Below are 13,415 nucleotides of genomic sequence, written 5' to 3' on the forward strand. Positions count from 1 at the left end.
TGTGTTGATTGTATTGTTGAAGGACAGCCTTTGACAAACACATGGAGACTGTTTGACTGGCCACTCTAAACTCCCCTGTATTTAACAGATCCCTCTGCTGGAATGAGTCACACCTCACCTAAATGGCCGAGTAACGGCACTCATCTGAGACAAAATGACGACTTATAGACAAACATGTCGACGGTTGGCAGCGCTCTTGCCGCAAGCTAATTACACAGGAAGACATAGGAGCAAAACCTGTAATTATTAACACGACTCCTTACAACAAAGAACTGAAGAAACAGTGACCTCTGAGACCATAACACAAACACAGTTTGAATCTGTGTGCAGTCAAAAACAAAAACACACCCATCTTTATCGGTTGTGAGTCAGGAGCTCAAACCTACAGCAACATGAGTAATGACAGCCTGAGTGGAGCTGGTGGTCACATTCGCATCCAAAAAACACACATACTTTCTGTGGAAACAGAAAAGATCGGTGATAAGAGAAACACCTTTGACCTGACAGCTGAACTAGTCGTGCATTGATTGTGCATTATTGCTCGTTCTGTTCAGATAAAATTCTTGCTTGCTCTGATAACACAGTGTGAACAGGGCAGATTCAGAGAGGTGTGTAAAGGTATGTTGTCATTTTAAAGGAGCAACCAGTGTGACAAGCAACAGGAAGGATTTGCTCCCCTCTCTCTATCTTTATGTGTTGAATATATATATATATATATATATATATATATATATATATATATATATATATATATATATATATATATATATATATATATATATATATATATATATATATATATAATAAACATCAACTGAACTACATTGTTTGATGTCTTTACCTGATAACATTATTTTTTATATATATATATATATATAAGATCTTAATATGTACATGATATTTTTCTCAAAAATTAGGATCTTTTAATCAATTTAGATTCATTAATTTCACTTTAATGGCAATGAAAAGGTTATTAGTCAGTAATTGTAATACCTTGTTTTCACAAATGCCACATTAGTAATTTCCTTGTTTTTTAACAAATTTGATTGTCTTTCGCTGCAAAGCTTAAATCTTCTTTTGTGCACTTAGAGGACTTTGCTGAAAATCATAGTTTAATGGATTCTGTCAACAAGCTGGTATTTCTGAATGGCTTGAGGTAAGAATTAAGCAAATTTGAAGTGTTTTGAAGGTATTAAATGAACAAATAATACGTGCAAAGAGCATTCAATCAATAATATTATCTAATTTTAGCGGTTCTTGAATGTGAGCTCTTCATATGCTTAATATTTAAAATAGACGTAGATAATTTGGGAATTTAAGGACTGAATCTTTTATTAAAGCAGGAAAACAAAAGAAAACGCTAAGGTCATGTAGCTCCTTTATTATTAGATAGCTGAAGACCTTATAGTGTTGTTGAATGAATCAAAGTAAAATAGCATGCTTTTAAATGTGTCTGACGTTGACACAAAGTACATTTTTTGTAAATTTCATTAAAGAATCTTCTCTTACATTATTCATTAACTGAGACCTTTGTTTACAGGTATACACATTTTCAATTAATGTATTATTAAAAACAAAAAAATCTAAAAATGAGTTTACATGACAATAATGTAAAAGGAAAACATTCAGAGCCACACACACACACACACATAGAGAGACAACTGTCTCACACAGTGAACACAGTCGTTACATCTTTGAATAACAGTCCCCTGACACACACACACACACACACACACGCTGACATGCAGCCCGACGGAGGGTGTTGGTGTTACGGGGCAAAATGTCACCAGCAGCTGAATTTGCAAATTGATTCTAATTGACAAACACAGAGACACAAAACAAATTGGAACACACAGGTTGAAGCAAATGGTTACAGAGGACACACACAATGATCAGTGGCCCAAGACCATAAACATATATCACATAATATACAGAAGAAAATGGGTTCTTCTAGAAAAGTCAGTATTTAGTGGGAACTTCCTTGGCAAATAATTTGATTAGAATTAGGGTTTCATTCTATAAACACACTCACATATATGCTTATATTTTAATGTAATATTTGAGGTGATATCATATATCTGTATACAGTATGTAGTCTCTGTCAATTCAGCCCTTTTCAAGTCATAATTAAATCTTCCCGGCTGAGTCGTATGCTATGATAATGTTATCACTAGATGCTGTAGTATTTACTGGACGTCTGCCAAACGCTAGCATAGCATGTGTGTGTTGAAAGTGAGTGCTTTCCTGTACACATACCAGTGCAGCATTAACACAGAATGCATCCTCCAATGTGAACATTTGTATTTAGCACACATTGCCGTTCTTGTGAGAGTGCTGTAGAAAGTGTCAGCATGTGTGTGAGCCGTGGCTCCGTCCTTGCGCATGAATTCTGTGAAACATGAGTCACTTCAGTTATCCCAAATAGGCAAACGGTAGCGGCGTCACCTGTCGCCCTGCAGCACGCAGACGGGCAGCTCCACTGCAGCTGAGGGTCACAGGATCAGTGGCCGTCTGCCACACACTTGCCACATTCCCTTTTAACGACCACCTTTGTTTTTCTTTCCTTTTGTTCTGTAACTGAAATCCATGACGGCTCTCAAATTTTCATTTTTCTTACCGATCTTTTTGCTGCATACACTCTTTCTACTGGACTGTCAGTTTAGCATTTATCATTAAAGCCCACATTAAAACACATACGGTTTTTACACACCCACACACAAACAGCCGTGTTGTTTCTCCATTATTTATAGAGACTTTATATAGATGTAATGTCTTTTATAGAGCACAAATGGATAAACCGGTAACACTTTATTTTGATAGTCTACTTTAGACATTTTACTCATTATAAATAACTTTGCAACTACTTATCAACTACCAATCTTTAAAGAATTAATAAACTGTCTGCTTAATATCTACTAACACTTTATTGTGATGATATCTCAACAGACATTCAACTGTCTATCTTTGCAGGTGCATTTCAACTTATTCCACTAACCCAAACCTTTTCCCTAACCCTTACAGTCTACTAATGCTAATGACAGTTAGTTGATGTAAAGTTGCAAATTATTGAAAGTTAGTTGACATGGACTATCGAAATAAAGTGTAACCATTAAACCTATCCCCTTCCCCTAAGCCAACCCCTAAACCTTTCATGTTTAAATAACATCAGTTAGTATCATTAATAAGATGGTTCCCTTGTAGTAATAAATGACTGGTATTACTATTTAAACCCCTTCCACACCGAGAGGTAATCTGTATGCTAGAGTGTTTTCTGTGTGAATGAAAAGACATCCCAGTAATGATCCCAGGATGAGGACCTAGTAAGGTTGCTGGGATCAGTCCCGGAACACGCCCTGTGTGCACAAAAGGCAGGAACAATGTTCCTCACTATTCCAGGATAAATCCCGGGATGGGGACCTTGTAACATTGGAAGATTAGAGAGCACCTCACTATCAATGATGACACTGAGACTGTTCGGCAACTTAACAGAATGGTAAGTATTGCGCTAGTTTATGATAAAAAAAAAATGTATACGATGGTTTCTCAAAAGATAAATATTAGATCCTAAGTAAAATTAAGTCACTGCAGAATATTCCACCAAGTGCATGATTATAGATACATTACACGTCACGTGTACAGGATGTTTACAGGATGCGTGTGAACACAGACACAGATTTCAGAAAACCCCTAGCAATGTGAATCAAATAATTCTGAGACAAATCCCGGGTAAAAAGTGGGGTTTTGTGAAATCACACATACTTCTTACAGAGAACCATTTGACATAAATATACATATGACACCAAAATATGAAATACTGTTACTTAACTAGACCATTCGGCAAGAACATAAACAGGTGGTCGGAAATTTAGTAAAAAAGTACATTGTGCATTTCCAAATGACTTTAAGTTTTTTTTTTTCAGAAAATTTATTTTACCATAAGTGGTAATGGATCATTTATTAATCTAGCAAAATGGAATTTTGGATAATTAGCCTTTTCATTCCAGAATCTGATAACGGGCCAGGTAATTTTGCCATTCCTGTCAAAGAAACATAAACCCCTCAAAACCAGAGGAATATAATAAAGCTCAATCCTAATCCTACAGTCTGATTGGTTAAAGAAGAAGATGTTCAGATACAACAACTATGTTGATCCAGGAGCATGTCCTACTTGATCAAATCGTCTTCATTTTTGTTTGTTTTTGTAAGGGACAACAACTAAGGATCATATAAATGCTCTGTCAAAAAACATTTCAGGATTGGCATAGCACGAATGCTCTGCTCTCTGGAAACCTACATGGACAATAGAGCCACGGTACCTGACCCCTGACAGACACTCTATTCCTACCTCATGAGTCAAAGGTCATCAACCCTTCACACCACTTTTAGAGGCAATAAAAGTTGACACCAAACCCAAAGCTCAAGGTGAAACTTGAAAAATGTGAGGCAAGATGTGAAGTGACAGAGATAAATGTAGACAGTGTGCTGTGGACATTCAAGTTCTGTTTTCTTTTATGGTGTGAATCGCTCACACCTGTGCTTGCAACAACTGCTGTGGGAATCAGTCACACACACACAGACATATATATATATACAGTATGCACATACCAACAAACTAGTACCTTGTTGGCATATATAAACTTATAGCTGAAACATATATGTATGTGTGTTGCGTCCATTTTGTTCCTAATATAAGCTGCAAAATCTAAAGCGATTCAACAACTGTGTTGGCAGCATGTGTGAGTGTGTGTTTCATGAATTTATCATTCTGCTTTGATGTGTGATTTGCTGTCCCTCTCTTCGTTTCATACAGAAACTCTGAAGCCATTAGAAGACATTCTGGACACATGATAAATGTTTCATCTGTATCACAGCTGTCAAGAGGAGGTCACACAAACACATACTGTACAGGCACACACAGGCAGTAAAGAATTTGAGGTGGAGAGGGTCTGACACAACTAATATAATCTGTAATATCATTTACTCACAGCTAGGCAGTGTCAAATAAACCAGTACTCAGACACAAAGTTCAGGATTTTTGTTGCACTGCTGGGACGGCAATCTTTACATGCAACCTGACAGTCGCTAATTACCTTTAATTGATAAAGTAACCTCACAATACTGATTAGCCTGCAACAGATGGGGTTGCAGTTATCATGCCAGTATTGACCGCTCTGGGTGTGCTGGTGTAACCTCACACTGATGCTGTATTGCTCCCCCAAGGAGTTTATCAGGGTAAATATTACACCCTGGGGAAATCTGTACCCTTCTATTTTCATCTCAATCATACTAGCCACCACCAAAGAGGGACTGTGATCATACTCAATGTGTGAAATAGTTTAATCAAACATAAAACAGTACTGTCATCATTTACTCAATCTTTCATGACTATAATGCTTGTTTATGTACAATAAAAGCATGTGTACAAGAAAATGTCTGGAAGAGAGAACAGAAAGTTACATATACATTACAGTAAATTAATAATAACAACAATTCAAATAAATACATAACAATAATGATGATGATGAGAATGAATAAAGTTTAAAGTTTACATTTAAGTTATTTTCTTCTGATAATCTTTACCATAGCTTCTAAAACATATTCTTTAAATTAACATTATTATCCCGTAAATATGTTTAATTTAAGGTTCTTTGTTTGTTACCTTTGGCTCTCTCTGTATGCATAATCTTAAACATTCTTCTAAACATTATGTGTGTGTTTTACAAAAATGGTCTTACAGGTTTGGACATAAAAATAAATACATAAGAAATATATATATATATATATATATATATATATATATATATATATATATATATATATATATATATATATATATATATATATATATATATATATATATATATTATATATGTTATATAATTATCCTTAAATATAGAATTGAGTGATTAAAACAAAGTAAGGATACAGAAAAAATTCAGCGTAAGAAAGAAGGAGAGCGGAGCAGAGGAGAGGAGAGAGTGATGAGGAGAATCTAGTTGACCTTCAGGTGGACTGAATCCTTTTCATTAGTGCGAGAGACAACTCAAGGATGGAGTCCAAGAGATGAATTAGGACGAGGGGCCACAAATTTGTCCAGGACAAGGCCTTTCCTGATTAAAACTCATCTGAGTAACTTCACCTTCGAAACACCCCAGCCAATCTGTCTCCACTCAACACATATGTGAATTTGTGTGTGTCTGTTACAAAGGAGAAAGAAATGTATGAGACGGTCACCATATTTGAATCTCGGGACATGAGTAGCGCATGTAGATTAGTGTTGGAGAAGCAAAGATATTGTACAAGTAAACATCAGATCTGTGACAGATTTGGGAATGAGAGAGTCGAGACATTTTGAATGACTCGCACCCCTCGAACCCAAGCGCAATTTTTGTTACAGTTTAAATGCTTGATATTAAAAAAAAATGACTTTTTATAACATTACTCATGTACTTACAACTATTACATTAAACTGACCAAAAATATTTTGTAAAAAAATGACATGTAGGAATTTAAAAATTGCTATTTATACTTCTGCGTAGGACTTACGACATATAGCCTATTCGCCAATCGTCTCAAACTTTTGGCCTGCGGGCCATTTGCAGCCCGCCATGCCCCTCTCTGCGGCTCGCGTCTCCTGTCAAAAATATAACATAATCCAGCTCGCAAAAAAAAAGTTTAATACTCAGTTTCTTATTCATTTGATTATCAATTTAAACCTTTAAGGCAGCGGTCACATCTAATAACATGTGTTAATGCGAATGTTTAATGTCAAGGAGTGCCAACTTTAGGAAAAGAGAAAAAATGAGGAGAAGTATTTTTGCAGCTGTCACTTATCTCGATATGAGTATAATATGTATAAAATGAAGTATCATTTAATATATCACTTTGTAGCTTGCTTTGCAGTTACACATAGAGCAGCAATATACATTGTTTTGACTACCCATACAAACGTTTTAGGGTCACTTTAACTTATTATTAATATTTTTCCACATATTACTATAAAAGCAAATTCAATAAAACCATGGAATTAATGAAATATAATAAATACTAATAATAAGTCAATACTGTGACTGAACAGAAAACAGAAACACTACATGGTGGCTAAAAATGTACAATAAGTTCATAAATGTATTCAGGAATTTAATTTGTTAGTTTAGTGCAAGGTTTTAATAGAAAAAGTTATTTAAGATAACATATTTAAACACATTTACTGAAATATTGTGGCAATCTCAGAAATGGCCCCAAGTCAGTTTGAATATAAGACCCCTGCTCTTGTATTATTATTGTGGTATAATTCATTTATACTTTTGCATCGTTGTTTGTGTTGACATGCTATTACACAATGTCCAAGGGTATCAAGGCAAAAGCAGAAGGGAAGCATCAGCACTGATGGAGGTAAATATACAGCGCCTTTGTTTTAGTTTGAGTTGTTTAATATACCTGCTCAACTTGGTCCATCTTTGTTTTTACTGTCACCAGCGGAAATGTGTAGCTATGCGAGGAAATGCCTCACAGATTTTTTTGACCTGACGGGAGGGGTTCTAGCAGACCAAACATAATGTCTTGTGGTCTGCGTAGAACTGGTGCATTGTTAAATTTTTGTAGAGGTGCGCATCAGGAGTTTGCGTCTAAGCGTAGGCTATGCATACAATCGACTTAGTAGTATAAATTGGGCTTAAGAATCCTTTATTCTCGGGGTGCTTTCTTTTTTATTTTGGTTTTGTAGTCAAAGAATAAATACTGAATACCACCTGCACCTGTTTTCTGCAGAAGTAATTGATTCAACAAATAAATTAATAAAATCAGGCTGTCTACTGAAGTCAATTTCTTTATATTTCTGCATGTAGTGCACAAATGAACAAGTGAACGTTTATCAAAAGTAATTATCAAAAAATATTTTGGCTCCCTCTTATAATAGGTGCCTTTACACACTATGTATTAACATAAGAAGTTTTATTAGAATTTCACTATTGTCTACATATGTGTTATATTATACATTTAAAGAGAACATTTTGAAACATTATTTGTTTACCAGATTCTGATGTCAAACTCAAGTCCTTTCTTTCAAAAAAGAAGGAAAACTGATAAAATCTGTTTTTTTCTGTTGTGTGGTTATTCACCAATGTAAGTGTAGTAATGTGTTATTACTTTTTGGGGGCACATTAAAGCCCTGGGCCAGAGATGAGGAGGAGGAAGGAGGGTGGGAGACAGAGGATGTGGGGGGTGCTTTAAAGCAGCATTGCTGCAGATGTAGTGGAAAGTGAAGCATTTTGGGAAAGGGTGTGCCAGGAATGAGTCACCACAATTACCATAACTTTCTTCGAGTTTGACAGTGTTTTGGCATCTGATTCCCACGCTTGTTGTTTGTCCTTGTGTGATACAATCTAGCACTGGTTGCTTGTTCCGGCAATTTCTTTCCAATCAGAGGTTAAGTGTTGAGATCTTTATTCTTTTAGCATATTATTTATGATAAAAAAATAAAAAAAACACAGCAGCAAGCGTTGTTGTAATTAACTTTGTTTGTGGTTATAGATCTGAATCAGGATCAGACTCTGGATATTTAATCGTTTCGGTTATTAATACATATTGTCTTTACAGAAGCAAATCATAAAACTCAGTGTTTAGGATTAGAGAATATAAGCACAGGTTTCAGAGATCATGAAACTATTCGTAAACTCTGACTTTTTTGTTCACATAAACTTGACTAAGAAGCAATTCTTTTTAAGGATAATAATAATAAAATAGTATCAGAAAAATAGCACCACGTGACCTCTTTACATACATTTATTAGCTTGTTACTTTAAATTACAGGCGGTTGGTGAATTAGTTGCAGGTTTTCAAGAGTTCAAGCGCTTTGTGAACATGACTCTTAGAGTCCACACAGACAGGATGTCTCCTTTTGAAAAGAGAAAACTCTAATTACTTATTTGTTGCACTGGAAAGGCAAGATTCCCCCACACCAAACATCCCACTTATGACAGAAAATGACAGTCTGTCTGTCCCGTGAGTGGACGTGTGTATCTGGAGTGACTGAAGGCTGGATTACTCATTGATGAATATTGATTGATGCATGACTAATAGGCGAGTTATGCTGGCCATGGTAGACAAGAGCAGTAAAGTCTCCTCCCAATTAGTGGCAGACAATCACAGGCCTGCGGGACAGGGTGGACACAGACTGGGTCAAGCTGTTGCCCCAGCGGGGCGCAGAGCAGCTCCCATAAAACTGAATGCCTGCCCTCGAGAGAGAAACAGTGAGAAAAAAGAGAGGTAGAGACAGACAGAAATGTTGAAATCAACGCTCAAACAAAGAAAGGGGAGATAAGAGGGGTGAGAGTGGCAAAGTGAACGCAGTGTTTGCATTGAGTGGCTCCACTGTAAATACCACAAAAGCTGTAAAAGAGTAAAATGCTGCAGCGAGGGCAGCTGCCCGGTGAGAGGCAAACAAAGACGATGAACTCCACTCATTCAACAGTGGATGTTTGGTGCTGCAATTACAACCCAGATGAATGAGTTAATATTCCACTGACACCAGTCTGACACTGACCTCCTCGCTGCTCCTTATGGCATACATACACATATGTCATGAACATTTAAAGGTGCCCTTTAACATCTGGATTGCTTCTCCAAAACACAGATTATGTGATGCTAAAATAGAAAATGAAGGCCTTTATCCAACCTTTAAGTGATTTTTTAAACTGTCTTAACAATGAATTTCATCAGATATCACATTCTTCCAAAATGACATTATGTAAGCTATGCTATGTACACATGCTGTCTGTGTGTCACCAGCTGTCTCCACCTACCAGATAGCGATGATGATCTGTGACGTTCATGGTCTTTGGTTTCTTCCAAGGTTTCTTCCTCCACTTCTACACGATGGCCTGCTTACTGTGGAATTGTTGATTACAACACATTTTTTTTTTATTTAATGCTTATGCTATTATGTATACTGCTATGTGACAATTTGACAAGTGTAAAAAAATTCTTTACTTATATATATTGTTCTTTTTATATTATTTTTTATATTTCTGTAAAGATGCTTTGGACATAGTTCAAAAATTCACATCTGGGTGGTTTTCACAATCTCCACTCAGTGGCTCTTTAGATTGTTTTGGGCAAAACTTTTAGAAATTTTCAATATTAAATTATTTAATATTAAATGATGAAGAGTTCGCAGTTGCAAAAGAATGAAGAGTGCTTAAATTGACATAAAAGAAAACTAAATATAAAAAATAAATGAATAATGTTCTGAACATAGATATGCATGTTGCAAGTAACAACTTGTTTGGAAGTTAAATCATACACATGTGCACAATTGTATTTGAAAGTTTTACAGTATATGCAAATGAAACAAAAGTTACTCCACACGAGAAAGACATATATGAAGAAATCAAATAGCTGGGGATTTATTGCAGGCTCTTCAGACAGATTAAAACTTCTACATTTATTTCTATCATCTAAAAATCTAATATAAAAAAATGCACATTAGATGGGATGTTTTGCAAAAAGGATAATTCTGTCATAATCTACTCACCCTTACTTAAACATTCTGCTCTGGTAGACGGTAAGCAGAAATGATCAGGCTAAAGAAATAATTCCTAAAAATTCATGCATTTCTGTAGCACAACCATTGGAAAAATCTTGCATGCACAAATATTCCAGTCCTTATTTTGCTTGAACGTAAATCAACCGATTCGACCACTGAACGTTACACTGTTAGATGTCGCTGTAGATTTAGCAGCACTGTACTGTAAAAATCCACAGTACTATACTGTATGTGTACATTACAGTACAGTACTGCAGTTCATAATGCATTCTGGGTAAATTTGTTTGAGCGGGAAAATTTTACAGTATATTTTGGTCTTGATGTAACCTTGCTGTAGCCATTGCTGTAATGTGCCAGGTGTACTTGCAATAATCAGAGAAAGTGCGCCAACGTCAAATCACACAGAGGGAGAGAGAGCACAACTCCTGGCTGCAGCTGAAGGAGGACGATTGATTTCTGGCAGTTCGGTAAGTTTGAAATATTTCTGTTTCATGAAAACTTAATTTTTAGTTTAAGAATGTTGTCAACAAAGTTTCAATCTCCCTCAGAAAGTAAGCTAACGTTACACACAGATGTCTACCGCTGCTTTAACTCGCTTTACACCTTTTTTTAATGAATATAGGGTTGTTTTAACTAAATTATGACGGTTTGGTGAGTTTATATTGTGTTGAAAGTGTGGTGACAATGAAACTATTTTTAACGAAATGGACAAAAACAACACGCCAGCGCGGTCTTGCGGTCCCAGCATAACGGTCGTTTATCTCAGCGTTTCATCCGTTCAGTTAGCGTCAGAGAAAAGTATTAAGTTCGACTGTTTGGTAAGGCTGACTCGTGGTTGTAAACAGACAGGACTTGACACGCCGTACACAGCATACTGTAGTACCGAACTCCTCCACAGAAGTGAAAACAAGAAACCTCATATTTAACTGGATACATGCATCGAACTCATCGCAGCTTTAACTTCGACCAAATATCATTCAGACCTGGGCTCATCTTAATATCAGATGAATGAAAGGGATTGCCGCGCTTATTGTTGTTGTTATTATATTACGGTAACGTTATATCAGCAAAAGCAGAGAATATCTTCTCTTAAGCGTTTTACACGCCCAGTAAGTTGTCCAATACATTTTTATGGCATATTGTTTCCACCACTTCAGATGCATTACACGCTGTATATAAGTTTCCAAAACACATCAAATCAATGCACGAAAAGAGAATGGGCTCCGCATTTACGTACCTTTGTCTTCTCGTCTCTGTCAACTGATCCTTCATCTCTGGATGTAAAATAGTCCATTATAACATCGTGTAGGAAACTGGCATCACCAGGATTGCTCAGATTTAGGCGATCATGTTTATCTTTAAAGTGAGCAGCTAGCTACTAACTTGTTAAAAAACTTTGCGTGAAATAGTGTTACACCGCAGCCGTCCGGGTAAAACATTAAAGGGACAGTCTTTTTACCTTGTCACTATAAATCGCTATTTTCTGCACTAAACGAGACATTTTCAGAGATTTTCTGTAGACAAGATGTTATAGAATAATAATAAAAAAAGACTTATTTAGATATTTATATATAATATATAATATTACAACTAATATATATATATTTGTTTTACAACTGACTAAACACTTACAGAAAGGATTTATTTGTTAGCATAGCATGATATTAGATTTAAACACTTAATACATTTTTAAATCAATCACTTTGTCTCTGCACAATGAACATTATCAAATATTATTAATGTTGTAAAATATATTGTTCATTGTTAGTTCATATTAGCTAAGGCATTACCAAATGTTAAGGAATAAACTCTTATAGTAAAGTGTTACTAAATTTTCTTTTACCATTTCCTTCACAATGTCTACTTATTTCTATGGCTAACAGATTTTGTAACATTTGTCTTTTTTACAGTCTTACCATTGCTTGTAAGCTGGATTGGGTAAGATGGATCATCTTTAAAGGCACCAGGCAAGTACATGATGTACAGTTACAAGTCATGTATTTTTTCGACTGCAATATTAAATGCTTTCACGTCACATGCAAAATTACACAGGAATGTGGCTGACTTTTTATTTGTAGTTTACCTGAGTGTCATTGCACTTTTCAGGAGTTAAGGCAGATGTGGAGGCACAACGGGTGATACCAGACACACACCAAGCACATTATGTTCGGTAAGTTTGTACTTTACCACTACAGCTTCTTTAAATACCCATGTATACACTCATTCACAATTCCCACACACAACACTGTAACACGATCATACACAACATGTATACAATTGTCTTAGTTTGCCATGTAGAAATATACAAACAGAAATATTCAGACTTTGGTTATAAGAAATTTAATTTAATAATTGTATTTATTTAGCAGAGGTGTCCCTGGACTTTATTGACAAAAGATTTTGTTTTCAGAATAAAAAGTTGTGTCCAAATCAGTAAAATTGTACTTTCTGTTCAGGACATTCAATCATGACATGATCCATGTGGATGCTGTCCATTGAGGAAAGAGTTTGTTTAGCGGTAAGTGAATCTTCTGTATTTTTATGTAATTAGGTGTGGAACAGTAGAATAAGAGCAAAAGGTTTCAGAATAGGAGTAAATTCAAGGCTGAGTTTAGTTTTTTTAAGAATCTTTTTCTATCTTATATTTGTTGACTTAATGTTTATGATATTTCTAACAGGTTTCTGGATAGAATTAATTCCAAAGATGGGAAAAAGTGCACATCCAGACAAGGAGCAAGCAAAAAGACAAGGAACTTGGTGCAGAGAAAAGCTGTGGCCATTAACCCCCATGTGAACAGCTTCATGCAGTCCCTGATTGAGTTCGAATGGACGACTTCAAAGTAAAGGCCACTGTGGTCTGTCTGCCACA

General features: G+C 35.7%; 1 long non-coding RNA gene across 1 annotated transcript; it reads left to right on the top strand.

Moving 5' to 3' along the window:
- Positions 1–10,719: 10,719 nt before the first annotated feature.
- On the top strand, positions 10,720–13,038 carry LOC141279947 (uncharacterized). The gene is made up of 4 exons (XR_012334756.1): positions 10,720–11,013; positions 12,457–12,513; positions 12,653–12,716; positions 13,003–13,038. It is a non-coding gene; the product is annotated as an uncharacterized lncRNA (long non-coding RNA).
- Positions 13,039–13,415: the final 377 nt, after the last annotated feature.

The sequence above is a fragment of the Paramisgurnus dabryanus genome, chromosome 13 (assembly GCF_030506205.2).
Source record: "Paramisgurnus dabryanus chromosome 13, PD_genome_1.1, whole genome shotgun sequence".
In the NCBI taxonomy this organism is placed as follows: Eukaryota; Metazoa; Chordata; class Actinopteri; order Cypriniformes; family Cobitidae; genus Paramisgurnus; species Paramisgurnus dabryanus.